This window comes from Nuphar pumila, chromosome 2 (assembly GCF_984573655.1).
Source record: "Nuphar pumila chromosome 2, dmNupPumi1.hap1.1, whole genome shotgun sequence".
NCBI classification, from domain to species: Eukaryota; Viridiplantae; Streptophyta; class Magnoliopsida; order Nymphaeales; family Nymphaeaceae; genus Nuphar; species Nuphar pumila.
The window spans coordinates 122527450-122542924 of NC_143250.1; positions in this window are offsets into that span (position 1 = coordinate 122527450).

Here is a 15475-nt window from a genome sequence, read left to right on the forward strand (position 1 = left end):
GGCTTTAGAAAAAATGTGATTTCTCCTAATTGGATACACAAAAATAGCTGAAATTTTAAGAGTAGCTCGAGAACACGTAAGAGAAGACACTACAATAAACTAAAGGGTCAAGCTACACTCAGTTGGGGATTTATAAGCTCAGGATTAGACCACAAGAATTTTGCCATGGACTGTGTTTTAGGTTTAATTAGTTATGGTGCAGAGGTTGGTTCTTCTAACTGTGATCGAGTTAGGAGCTATGATTTGGTGGGTTGGCTGAGGACACCTAAGAGCACCTATAGTTAAAATTTAAGATCTAACTGAAGATAGGACACTTGTGAGTACTCAAAATTTTTGTTGGATCTCTTGTCCATGAGTTGATTCTCCTTTAAGGTGTGTAGAACAACTGTTTATATATTCTAAATGTTTCTCTCATGACCGACTATAGATTAATATGTCATCAAAAAATATGCAAACATACTTGCAAAGCATTGCTCGAAACACATCGTTCATGACCCATTAGAATGCGGTAGGGGCATTGGTCAGCCCAAAAGGCATTACAAGAAACTCATATTGACCATCACAAGTCATAAATGTTGTTTTCATAATGTCTTTCTCTGCCATCCAGATTTGGTGGTAGCCAGACTGAAGATCTATCTTAGTGAAGACTTGGGATCTGTTTAACTCATTTAACAACTCGTCAATGATGAATATGAGATGCTTATCCTTAGATGTGATGGTGTTCAAGGCCCAGTAGTATACACAAAATCGTCAAATATTGTCTTTTTTTTTAACTAAGAGAACTAGTGAGGAATAAGAATTTGAGCTAGGCCAGATCACCCTGCTATCGCTTATCTCTAAGACAAGTCTTTTGATTTCATCCTTTTGAAAATGCACATGACGGTAAGGATGAACACTCATGGGTCCATCCCCAGATTAAGAATTATGTAATGGTCTTGGGACCTTTTAGGGGTAGGCTGGTGGTCTCGAAAAAACCCTCCTTGAATTGATCAAGGATCTCTTACATTTCGGGGTGCACTTCTACCAACCCTTCCTGCTCTTGTGGTTCCTTCATCATGATTGTACAAAGTAGTGTGTTATGAGTCGCTCTAAAAATCTTAAGGGCTTTCTCAGAACTCACTTCATCCACTTTTTTGGGCCTAAGGGCTTTTACACAAATCCCTTTTTTGGATTGTTCAAAGCTCATTTTCATCTTGTTGAAGTTCCATTGAACTTTGCTCTAAGGTCCGCAACTAACACATCTCAAGGACTATGTCCGCCCCTTTCATGGGTAACACATAGACGTCCATCGTGAACTTGGATCCTTGAAGATCCAATTCAACCTCTGAGCAAACAAACAAACACTTAAGGTGGTTTTCATCTCTAACCATAACATCAAATCTTAGTTAATCCTTAGCCGAGCATCTCAAGTTTTGTACGAGATATTTCCTAACAAAATTATGGGTCGATCCTGTGTCGATCAGCACCTCCATGTCTTCCTTTTTCCAATATCCCATAACCCACATGGAGTTTGGGATGGACATGCCGACCAAAGCATGGTATGAGATTCTATGGCCTTGTTCAGTTTCTAAATCCAAATCTTTTGATTCTTCCTCTCCTTTGCTTTCACAAACCACAAGCATCTTTAAGGTCTTATACTTATGACCCAATATCCACTTTTCCTCTCAACTATAACAAAGGACCTTGCTCATATGATCTACCATTTGGGCTTTAGAGATAAACTCGGCTCGAACATTGGGACCCGATTTGAATTTAGGTCTAACATCTTTATCCAAATTTTTATTACCGTACCCGTCAAGGGGGGGGGGGGGGGGTAGACCTCTTCATATGAGCTGACTTCTTTATGTGTTCCTCTATTACCCTATCCTTGACATAACACTCCTCAAAGGTTTATGGGTCCAACACCATTAATTAAATCTTGATTTCTTCATGAAGTCCTCCCATAAAAGTGCCTATCAATGCAGATTCAAACTAATCACCACACATGGTGCAAAGGTCCTCAAATTTCGATCGATAATCCTGGACCAACCCCTTTTTCATGAGGTTCTTCATCTTTACATTATGGTTAATATAGAGAGATGGTCCAAAGCGCTTGAGCATTTTTCACTCAAATTTGAACCAAGTTGGGGTTTCGTGGCATTGTTCTCGCTAACAGTACCAACGAATGACCTCACCATTAAGGTGGGCAACCACACACCTTAATCTATTTTCCATTAATACATTTCGGGTTAGAAATAATTGCTTAGCTTTATACAGCCATTCATGAGGTTCTTTTCCTGAAAAGATAGGGAATAAAATCTTGAGGGGGCGACAGAGATAGTTGTCGAGTTGTTGGTTCACAAATCACCTTGCCGCTCCTCCCAGTGCTGCTCAAGAATGGAAGCTTGCGCCACTTCCTCTTCCCAATCATTGTGCTCCTTCTCATGGGCTCCACCATCATCGTCTTGGTTTTGGAATTGATTCGTTAGGAGGAGTCCACGGACTTGCTGCAGCTACTCTTGAATGGTCATCATATTGGTTTTGAGAGTGGTTGCCCTCATTTGGAAACCATTCATTCTTGGAAGAGTTTCTTCGGTGAGCTTTTGAATGAACTCGAGGTTCATCTCCAAAGGATTTTTGTTACCCTTCTTCAGAGTCATAAGGGGTAGACCAAGTTCACTTTGATACCAGGTTAATGTGTTCCAAGTAGGCATGGTATGAAACTGGGTTTGAACCCAGGCTTGGTTAGGTCGGATAAGTCCAAGACAATTTCAGGTTCCGTAATTTTTGACAGACTTTAGGAAAAATATGATTTCTTTTAATTAGCAAAACAGAAATAGTTGAAATTTGAAGGGTAGTTTAAGGACACATGAAAGAAGATGATACTAAACCATAGGGTTAAACTCTACTCAGTTGGGGATTTACGAGCTCTGGATCAAACCACGGGAATTCTGCCCCAGACTGGGTTTCAGGTTTGACGAGTTCTGGTGCAAAGGTTAGTTCTCCTAACTAGGATCGAGTTAGGGCTAAGATTTGGTGGGTTGGCTGGGGACATCTAGGAGCACCTACAGTTAAAATTTGAGGTCTAACTGAGGTCGGGTTAGGGAGAAACATTCATCGAAAGTTAGGCTTTTGCAAATCTCAGCAGACAGAATTGGGTGGGTTAACTATATCCGGTTTGGGTCTAGAAGGTGTAGAAGTGAGTTTGAGCCTAAGTGAGTGTGGTTTTGACTTACTGAGACTTAGGAAAGATGTCTTAAAGTATTGAACAAGGTCTGGTTTGTCCAGAAGCAGCACGTGAATATCTTGGTATGAGCTTTGGGTTGATTTCGCCAACGAGATGATATCGTCTTCTACGTAGAGTTGGATCTTCTTTAGAGCTTGAGTAGTTCGAAACCTTAGATGTAAAACTCACAAATTTTTGATAATTATCAAACTAAATAAAGGATAAAATTCTTTAAAATAAATACGATAAAATGATATAGAGTCGATCCAAATGGATCTTGAATCCAAACTGGATCAACTGGATCCAGTATTTGGATTCGGGTACGATGAATGAATTCGGATCCTGGATGGATCCGAAACCCAATTAGAATCCAATTGGATCTAAAGGGATCCAAATAGGGTCGAACCATAATTAAGATCCAGAAATGTAGTTAGAAAGTTCATAAGATTTAAAATATAATTATTATCCAACTCATATTTGAGATTCATCGAGAATCAATACGTATATAAGAAAATTTTAGTTGCAAGAATAAGCAACTAAAGAGGAGTTGGTGTATTGGTCAAGATGATGTACTCATAGGGAAGAGAACCCTGGTTCAAATCCCTTTGTGCGCCGGGCCATTTTGACAAAAAAATATTTTTATTACTTTTGCTAAAATTTGAAAAGACCTTAGAACTTCTCATTTAAGAGGGCTTAAATGAGGAATGACATTTTCAAGAGGGTGGTGGCTGACCATTTTTCCAAGTTGGAAACCTATTAAAGGACATTGAAGAGGGTGAGAAAAACGTTTTGGGAAGACCACCATGCCCACGATTTTAGAATTGGGAGGAGTCTTAAATGAGAATGGCGGTTCCAAGAAAAGAAATAAATACCATCAGACGTCTATAAGTGGTTAAATACAATTTCGTTGCAAAAATATGGAATGAAATTGTGTATGGCACACTGGTGGGGCTCGTTGCCTTGTACTGAGAAGGTCCCCAGCTCAAATCCCCCTATGTACTAGGATTTTTGCAGAATAAACCAACGATTTTTTTTTTTGTAACTCCTCTTGAATTTTGAATATGGAGGAGGGAGTTACAAAAACGTGAATGGTGGACAGTTAAAAATCATGCTTAAATAAAGGAGATTAATTAGGGAAAGGTGGGCCTTGAGAAAAGAAGAAAACGTGAACTCATTTTGGGCTCTCTCTCTCTCTCTCTCTGTAAGTATGGACTCCATTGCTGGACGGGTGGTTCATCCTCGGGAGTTTTGCTCCAATGCTTCCAGCAAGAAGCTTGCTTGAGGTCGTTCAATGACCGAGCGAAGGAAGCATGGCTACCTCCGGGTTCGATCTTCATCGAGAGGTAAGGGTATCATTTCCTGTGTATGTGCGTAGTGCCATGGGGAACGTATATGGGTATGGCTATTCAAGTATTTGTATTTCAATGCATATACTTAATCCAGGCTGCCATGAAAATAAAATGTAAATCTATATACGTACATGATAGAGGAAACAACAAATTTACACATATGGTTAAATCTGTGTAATAGCATGAATCTTGACATATTTCGTTTTTGTCATTTTAGCAATCTAGATAATGTCATTGTGCAGTTTGGTTGTTTGGACTGTACACATGAACATCCTAAAGATTTTCCTCAGGGTAGAATATATATACTAGAGTGAAGGCACCATGAATCGGGTCATACCGATATGAAGGAAAAATAAAAACCATACAGGTATTCAGCTGGGCATAGGCATTTATGCTCATGGGTTTACTGAATGAAAACTGTTACATGAATCTGATTTATAAACATATAATCAGATACGTAATGGACATGAGGTTTTAATTGGGGTCTTATTGTTCAAAAAAAAAAAGAAAAAAGAAAAAGAGATGATATATTTCTTTAGATCTAAGTTGGCTGAGATTGCTTATTGCATGGGCATACAAATTTTTTTAAAATCAGATCTGTATATGCTGGACGTTTGATCTAGTAGTCATATATTACATATGTTAATTTCCATCTTGGATATGCTACAATCATTGAAATCCATTGGTGTGTCTTAAGACGGAAGCATAATCCTATGTGCTCTCTAAGTGTTTGATATAAGCATGGTCCATGAATATGTAATATATGAAATTTGCAATTTTAGATTTGTTATTTCTATGTAGACGATCATTAGATTTCTGTAATTTCATGTAGTTAGAAAAAAATGCACCACTATCCAGTACACTTCCCTTTTGCATGACTCAATATATATATATATATATATAGTAATAATAATAAGTAGAGGATAGGTTGCTAATGAACCTAACGGAATGCTGTCACGTTAGGACTGTTTTGAATTGTTATTCCATTTTCTCTAATGATGTTCAGAGTTATCAACACATTTTTTTTCATTCAGTATGCATGGTAGTAAGTAACTTGAGTCTGGAATTTTTCCTATAACTGATCTAGCAAAAGTTTTGATAAAATAAAGATATATTACTATGAAATTGGTTTATATTATTATAGCTAATATGTCATACCTTTGAAATGTATTAGCCTCTAAAACCGAGATGAAATTTCGGTTGTTCTTATGCAAATTGAGGCAGCCCTGGAGCAGACATTAGATAGGGTCTGGTTAGTGTAGTTCAAGTTGATATACCCTCAACAATTGTGTGTGTGTGGGTGGTGGTGTATACGCAGTGAGGTATAGAGCTGCGCAATCCAGTCTATACATACTCCTTAAAAAAAAATGGTATCTATAAGTAACTTCACGGTTGACAAGATGACTCTCAATTCATTGATGGAACCACATAGTATCTATCGGGGGAATCCAGTTAAAGACCACGAAGGGTGGTACTGGCAACAGTTCGTCGCTGCCGAATCAAAATATATATATAGGTGTGTGTGTGTGCGCGTACACGGTTCTTTAATATATATATATATATATATATATATATATATATATATATATATATATATATATATATATATAATTATGCTTTGGGTTGGGACTATGTGGGAGGTCGGCTACGAGCCCCACAACATGGTAACACGTGCTAGACAGACTAGCCATGCCTGATCAACCCATCTAGTATGATCTGAGGCTCTATCGACCTCACATAGGTTGTGTGCTGTCATGCTTTTGGCTTACAGCCAGTGTAGGGTGTTACGTTGGCTTGGGCACTGCAGACCGGAATGACACTACGTGTTGTCTCTGAGGGTTACGCTGCAGTACCGGCTTAATTTTCAAAATATATATATACGTTATATACATTACTTTGGTTTAGTAGGAAACTTTATAATCGATCGATAAGCAAATTCAGGTTGCTTATTGAGTTGCGCTTTCGAACCCGAACCCAAATCTGATGAAACACCGCTTGACCCAATTAAGTGTAAATTTCAGGTTTTAAACCTAGTCAATTTCTAGATTGGTTTAATTTAGTTTCACCCGAACAAAATTATGAAACCAAACCAAATTACCCCATACCTACCTAAGTCGGAATTGATAATGCCTAAACCTGACCCGAGTTTGATTCATATATATATATATATATATATGTTCATACTTGGGACTTATAAAGACCTTCCTATGCCTAGTTGTAGCTACAACAGAATTGCTACATGTCAATGGCTCGTTGCTAACCCGACCACAGTCGCAGGAGTATGGGTATATATATATCCGTACATATTCAATCCTTTGTAGAGAAAGACCAAGGTTTGATGCGACCTTTTAAATGGTAAATGCTTGAATTCGCAAAACCTCAATCTTATACATATTCTCATTTTATTTGACTACTTAAATTAATATGGGAATTCAAATGGTTGTTCCTATCATCGTGTACACACCCTGGGACATGGTTGTACGTATTGAGGATTAAACAAGATAACAATGATGTAGTCACATTGCCTATGGTTTTGTATGTGGCTTGTCGGTAAATACATATTTTTGGTATAATTGCACAATTAAGAAACACTACGAGGGTACGATAATACAAATCGAACTGAGCATGAAAAATCTTTATGGTGCCAAATGGGCACATAAGATGATAAGTGAATTGCATATAATTGAATTATGATTTCATGTAAATGTTACATGTTATGTGCCGATTGATATATGTTTGTTCCGCAAATTATTTGCTTAATAAAGAGCATTCGTCATGTCATGATCATGTGAAGGCCTAAGACTGAGCTTGCGGTCTTGCGAGACCATTATAGTGTCGTATAGGTACTTATGAAAAAAATTTACTTGAGATGTGCCTTATAAGTGCATGATCAATGGGGTACGAAGCGTACACCCGAGCTCAGAAAATAAATCTTAAGATGCTGAAAGTATAATTAAGTACCCGACTCAGAGTTGAGCCAAAATTCTGAGAAATTTTGGTTGGTGCTTATTGAGCATTCGATGGGTAATGTGCATACACTATGATCACTCCGAGTATGGGTTGGGATTTTGAAAATCCCCTGGGGTGCAATGACTCGCACCGAGAAATAAACAAATAATAAAATATGCATATAAAACAAGTGTGGGGTTTTGGGTACACCTGAAAGATGGTGTATGTTACTGGACCCAAACAAATAAGAATGAAAAGATATGCACACATAAAATAAAATTGGGGGATTCTGGGTATACCTGAAAAAGGTATATGTTACTGGTTTCCCGGGATACTGGGTATACCTGACAACGGTATATGTTACTGGTTTCCCAGGGCTCTGGGTACACCTGAAGATGGTATATGTTACTGGACCCATGGTCTACCTTGGAGAGGGTAGATGGTACAAACTCCGTGGGACATTTTAGTTTTTGTGAGAGCGAGGCGTCTCACCCGGTCCCCAGTCCTCGGAGTTAGGGGACCAGGACTACCAATTCGTCCTAGGTGGTAGATCCAAGTCTTCTGCAGAAGTACAGGGTGCATCCTAATTCTAGTTCTAGCCATTGGGGAGTACTCTCTCGGTCGTGAACCGTCCCCTTTGGATATCCGTACGGCTAGTCACACGGGTTATAAAATAATAGACCCTCGTGTGGTCTCGGTCCGCTACGATGTCGAATGCCTGTGCGTACCCACAGGGTAATTAACAAGATGAAACATAAAGTTAGTGCATTAAGAAAGATCTTTAAGTAGTTGCATACTGCTCGATGTTGAAATTGTTGGAGTAAGTTGTGACTCCTGTATAGCATGATTCAAATTAGTTTTCCATTACATGGAAATTGTGATAACTTATGAATGATGTGTTGAATGTTGAGGTTTGTGCTTTATACACACTTTACATTAATTGCTTTAGTTAAGTCAGGTATACATCCTCATTAGTTCCAAAGTTGTTATTGCTTATATAAATATGGTTCATGCATATGATGTATCGTGCTTTGACGTTGATGGAATATATCATGAAATACTTGACTTTAGTGACCTGTACACATGTTGCACATATACTTGTACACGTGACACTGTGCATATTCATATGGATATTTTGCTTCTTACTCAGACGTGGTAGTCTGACCCTTTCTGAATTAATATTTTTCAGGAAACTGAATGACGAGCAATTGTGGTCGTCGCTGCGACAGTGCCATGTGACCATATCTTCTTCGGATGTCCTGAGGAATATGACATGTAATAAATCATTAAGTTGTAAATAATAACTTGTGGTATTTCAATGCAAGAATTTATTTTACTTAAATGCCTTGAGTCTGTGCTATTACTTGTAACCCGCCCAAATAATTTGACGAAGGATTTAATAAAGTTTTTCCGCTGTTGTTTAGAAAAAAAAAATTTATTCCAAATTTTTCAAGTTAAATATTTGGGGCGTTACATTAGAAGTCTTAGGATTACTTTATGTGAACCAGATGAGCTCTGAAATAGGGTGAACAAGTTTGAAGGTAGGGACTTGTAGGAGGTAGAAGAGAGTGAGGGCCTAGGGGCCAAGGGAAGGTGAGAGAGAGAGTTAGAGAAAATGTCCCTATGGGGGAATTTTTTTTTAAAGTTAAAGAGAGACAATTCCAATATTTTAATTCCTAATTTCATCTTATAAAATGGGTACTATATATGGGCTCAAAGGGCTTATAAAGCATTCACCTCTAACAAGAAAGACTTAAAAAAATAAACATAAATTAGAAAACCTAAGAGCCTTTTGCAAAACCAAGAGCTCTCATAAAGCCAAGAGACTCCTTAGAGTCTCCCCCTTGTCACACCCTTCTAGGCACCTCCCAAGGATAGGTCTGTAATACCTATGATTTTTTATAACTATTAAATCATTATTTATATATTATATTGATAAAATTAAGAATTTATCTGATTTACAATTTGAGATTGAAGTTATAAATTGAATTGAGTCAATAACTGAAATGAGAATTTAATCATAAATAGGAATTTAATATGGATTTGGACCTTAAATTAGGTAGTGGATTTTACTAATGGTATTTAGATTCAACCCAATTAGGTTGGATATAACCCATGACATTTGGATCTAATTAGACATGGATTGGATTAGATATGACTTAGGATATTTGGATCCAATCTCATTGGATTGGACCCATAGGGTCAGACGCTCCGAACAATATTATTATTGTTTCAACAAAATTTTTGTTGATTGGTAGCTCGCCTATTAAATCAAAGTTAACTTTGATTTTTTTCATTTTGAGGGCATCGAAATCGACTATCTACACACCCAAATTGATATTTATTTGAACATTTTATCATCGATCAAAGTTCATGCCTAATTATAGGTCGAAAATCAATGTTTTTTTTGTATTGACTAAATTTTATTATCAATTTGTGTGTATACGATTAAATATAAGACCACCACGATGATCTATATTTTGAGGGCTATCAAATCGACTATTTAAACATTGAATTCTATTGAGTCTTTAGATCTGTAGGCCTCTCGAAAGGTTACCATGTCACTAGAGCCCAAGCTAGGGTAAGAAGACCCCACCTTTCTTCTCTAGCTTAATCAATTTTAAAATTTAATAAGTTATGACCCATAATTTATTTACTTATTTTATTAATAAAAAAATTTAATAGATATTAATCTCTTATATTAGAGATGAGACTCTTGCCTAAGCTCATATATAAATAGAGGACCTCATGATAGGGATGTGCATCTCTCCCTTCTTCTTCCTCAATATTTTTCTTCCTCCAAGCTATTAGAAAAGTTCAGACCTCCATTAGAGACCTGCAACCACCTTGGTGAAGATCTAATACAGCTCAGAATGTGGTACGAGTGAAGAAAAAAGCGACGGTGTCATTACGGGAATGGCATTTTCGATAAAGAATCTCTACTTTTATGATGTTTAGTTTTGGGATGCATTAGCATACCCTCTTTTTGATCCACAACTTGGATCTTCATGTAATTGATACCTAGAAAATCTATGACTATGAAATCTATATGAAAAAGATTTTTAAAAACCCAAAATGGTATTTTGAAAGATCGATTTTGAGAAAATAATTTGAAAAAGACTAGTTTCGAAACCCTAAAAAGCAAAAATTATGTGAATAATTATATCTATATTTTATTGGATTGTTTAGCATGTATAATGAATATAGAAGAATGTTGTTGAGCATTTTTTCATGGATCTTGATGCATAAATATGTCTCTTGCATAGATCTTGTTTAAAAATACACAAAAATAATTTTGAAGAAGGTTTTGCCAAAAACGTTTGAGGGTTTTGATGTTTTATGATAAAAAAAATTAATCTGATCATATATGGTATATTAGGACATGTATAGCATGATTAAATAGCATGTTATTGAATAAATAATTCATGATTCCATGTTATTTTTATGTCTTTTGTAATTCTTGCATAGATGAAATCATATTTGAAATATTTCATAAAGCTTTTATAATTTTTGGATTATGTTTGTTAATGTTTTAGCAAGATTAGCCTAAATAAGATCAAAGATGTATTGTATGATATTGTAAATGTGTTTAGATTATCTAAAAATCATGATTGTATGAGTTTCACCATGTTTCTTGTTCTTGCTTAATAGATCTTGCATGAGTTTGAATCTTGGTTATTTTGTCCTCATTTTTTGTTCTAACCAGTTTAAAAAAAATTGATATCTCTATAATAATGGGATTAATGAATAAAAATAAAAATACTGAAGTATTTTACACATCCAGAGTTGAATTTAGAATCTTGTTTTGTCCCGTTTGGTTCAATTTTGAGGCTGAAATGTCTATTGCAATAGAACACAAATTTTCTACCCTGTCAGCAGGACTGTTCTGACCAACAATTTTAAAAGTTCTAAAACCCCAATAAAAACTGATCAAAATAAATTATAAAAAATCTAAGTGAAAGATAACATGTATAACAAAATTATGTAAAAAGTATTTAATCAAAATATATTTTTGTAAATCTTGAGAAATTTCTCAAACCAGAATAAATTTCTGCAATTAACAGAAATTGTCTGATATTTTTTCTAAATAGGGTTTAGTCTCAAAATTTTCTTGATTTTATTACAATGAATTTTGTAATTATGTTTCTTGGACCGTGTTTCTAAGAAGATGGGGCAATCCCAGTAAATGTTTGAGAGTTAAATTTGGTCCCTGTGATATTTGGTGGGTTTTTCAAAATTAGGTTAATAGGGATCCGAACTGCACCATACATCATATATTGATGTCATGTTGTATTTTATTTTGTGCGTCATATTTATTAATGTTTAAATAAGATATTGGATTGATATGCATGCTAACTTAATGTATTTTATTATTGATTGTATTGGGCATGCCTAAATATCAATGATTAGCTTACCTTAACTGTGTATATGCATATTGATTGCATCACTGTATTGATTTTGTAGTGGAGACTAATTGAATGCATGCATTGAATGCTATGAATATTGTTGCATATGAACCCTGAATGTGATTGCATGTTTGCATTGACACTATTAACAAGAAAGTTAATTAAGAAGTCAAAAATAAAATTAATTCTCTTATGGCTTATTGAAAGAGTAAGCTTGGTACTGACGGTTCTATGAAATATTGGCTTAGCATGGAAGGTTGCTTTTGTACCCCATCTACAAAACCCATAATCGAGAGAACTACCATGATTTATTTGCGGTGTGGTAGGTAAGACTCATAAAAAAATCTAATATATTGGGTTGCAAGAGTTGGAAACTCTTTCTATAAAATTTTATTCTTTTTCCAGAGTAGTCACAATTGAGGTGTCATGCAAGTTAATAAGACACTATTGCTTGAAAACACAAACTTGGGTTGTACCTCTATCTGGGAGAGTCTGTGTTGTACCCACAGACAGATATTGGCAAGTAAAACAAGATTGTGAATTGCATATTGATAGAACATGGCATGCATCATTTAAGCAAAAAAATAATAATTGAATATAAGAACTTATTCATGCACGAAGGACTCACAACATTGAAACAGTAAGTTCATGCATCTTGTATATGTTCATGCATATGCTTAATTTATTGTATTATTGTAAATCTTAGCATAATTGAATGTGCATTAAATTGAGTTGCTGGCATGATTTTATGTTTATTGCATGCTAAGATATGTATTACATGATTGATATATGAGGTTGTGTTTAAATGTATTCTGATATCATGCATTTATTGCAAGTATGTTATTTCCTTCCAGGCTTTCACGAGTCTGGCCTATTTTATGGGGTTTCATGTAGGTTATGATGAGCAATTATGGAGCGGGTGTAGAATGCTTAGGCAATGTCGAGAGCCAGTCTTTATCTTTTTCGAGGATGATTTTGAAAAAAAAAATAATTATTGTTATCAAAATACTCTTATATGTATTTTAAATTATTGAAACTGAATTAAATCTTAATATTTATATTTTAATTCAGTTATGATGATTGATTGTATTGTAACCTGCTCAAAATGTTTAACCCAAAGAAAAAAATTATTTTCACTGTTTTAAAAAGAAAAAAATTTCACTTAAATTTAAAGGTTAAAATTTTTTGGCGTTACAAGGTCGACCTATAGGTGGGCCCCACATGGGCCAGCTGACCCTTTCTTGGATTCTGGTCTCACCATGGTGCTCTGTTCCATAACCCAGTCCGACCAATATGAAATTGGGTTGGTCCTTTGCTTGCTTTGTTCGTATAATAACTGATACAGATTAGATCACCAATGGATCTGTATCACTCCTAGAGCCTGGATCATCTAGAAATCATATATTTGAGTGCTAGCCCTAAAGAATAAGCCTACCCACGCCCTGCCTGTGCTCAAACTTTTCCTCTTATAAGCCCTAAGTTGTCATACCTACGTGGAGGTGGTGTTGAGGCCATTGCAAGAATTCAAACCTACACAGAGATGTTGCTTAACTGAGGAGCCCAGTGAATCAAGCAAACGCCAAAAGTCAGAAAAAAGATATTTTCTAGATTAATCTGTCTATTTCTTTTGATTCAATACCATCTATTAATCGATACACATCCACATTTAATCTCTTTGCATATCTAAATCCATCGTTGTGAGCTTCAAACTGCAAAAATCGAAAGACATGCCTTCGTTTTACCTTTTTCTTAGAAAAAGAACAGACAGGGCTTGAAACAAGTATCCCCAGATCTTTTAAAGACTTTGAAAAGGATTTTATGAAATCTGGGTAATTCCAATGTTTTCTTCACAAAAAAATTTGTTAACAATTATTTGTGATCACAGTGGGATGCCGTAGTTTTTCATCTTTTATAGTTTAAAAAATCATTATTTAGGAGATTTTAGGTTTTGTGAGGCCCGAAATCATAGATAAAATAGCTATGGTTCGAGATTCCAGATGTTTCAAGCAAAACATCGAACAAAGTTTGTTGTTAGGGATTGAAATGACAAAGAAATTTGCCATTAGGGGATGAAACGACATAACTTTTTGCCTTTAAAGACCCAGACGACAAAATCTCTTTGTCGTTAGGGACTTAAATAACAATCCTTTTTGTCATCTGGTCCCTGTGACCTACTTTCTAAACAACATATCTTTTATAGGCTGTATCTCAATTCTCGGTATCAAAATTGACCATTTTTTTATGCATTGAAAAGCTTAGATTCTCAACTTTATTTCATATTTTGGGTGCTTTGCTTGTTTTGGAACATAAATTTCAAAACAGTTTGCATTTCGGGAAGAGGATCTCTATGTTCCAGTGTCAAAATCGCTCAATTCTTGTTTATTTTGAAAGGTAATTCATTTTTCTATATTTTATCTTTTGTGAGTTTTTAAAGAAAATAAAAATTTATGGGTCTAAATCACCTGAAAACTTTATGTTTTCCATTAAGTTGCAGGTAAGCCTGCATGGTAGTTTTTGTTTCGGGAGGCATTTCTCTCTGCTAGGATGTCATAAGTTGACAAAATCTGTCTCTTTTGAACACTAACATCCTAAAATTTTTTTGATATTTTGAAAGAAAATTTTTAAAAAAATGTTTTTTTTTGTTAAAAGATCTCGGGGAAAATTCTCTTATGTTATTTTGAGGCAAAAAAAGCTCATTGGGGGCTTGGCATTTCAAATAGCATATTTTTGCATTCTGAAATCCAAATCTCATTATTTTTGCTTCTTTTTTAAGATAATATCATCTTACTTAAGCTTGGCTCTTAGTGTTTAGCTTATCGCTTCTTTCTTGAATCTCGAATATAGGTTTTTTACATTAGGTTCATGTATAAATATTAGGTTTAGGCTTATCATATTTTTAGAAACATTTGTTGGAGAAAATTCATGCACTTAGAAAATTGAAAAATACAACCTCAAGTAAGTTAGAGATTTTGCTTGAGACCTTGTTTGGATACGATTTTGTGTTATTTATTTTTAACTCCCTCTCTTTTAAGAATAGAGCCCCTCTTTTAAAAATAAAAATAAAAAAGAAAAATCTCATGTTCTATCATTTGGATCTTTAGATTCTCCACCAATACTCATAAGTTGTTAGCTTGAGTATATCAGTGATGGTACCTTATAGCCAAAAAATCTATGCATCAGTACATTTAAGTTGTTAGCTTGGGTATATCAGTGGTAGATCCGTAAAGGAACTCTAATCAATAGAACTCAAAGAAACCTCTCAGATTCGTGGATATACTTTTTGAGGAGAATTAGGATACCCATTATTTTTTGAAAACCCCTCGTTGTAAACACCCCAAATTTTCCTCATCCATTCTCAAACAACCCTCCTCGTGTAGTGCCAACTCTGTTAGGTCAGTGTAGGAGTCAAACCCTCAGTCAGTTTCAGAAAAGCACCATTTTACCCATTTTCATTAGGAAAATTACCATTTTACCCCTAGGTCATCCCGGACCCCAGTCAGTCGGAGTCAACCAAGCTCACTGGTCAGTTCAGAACATTTAGAATATCAATCATTCCAAGCTCATCT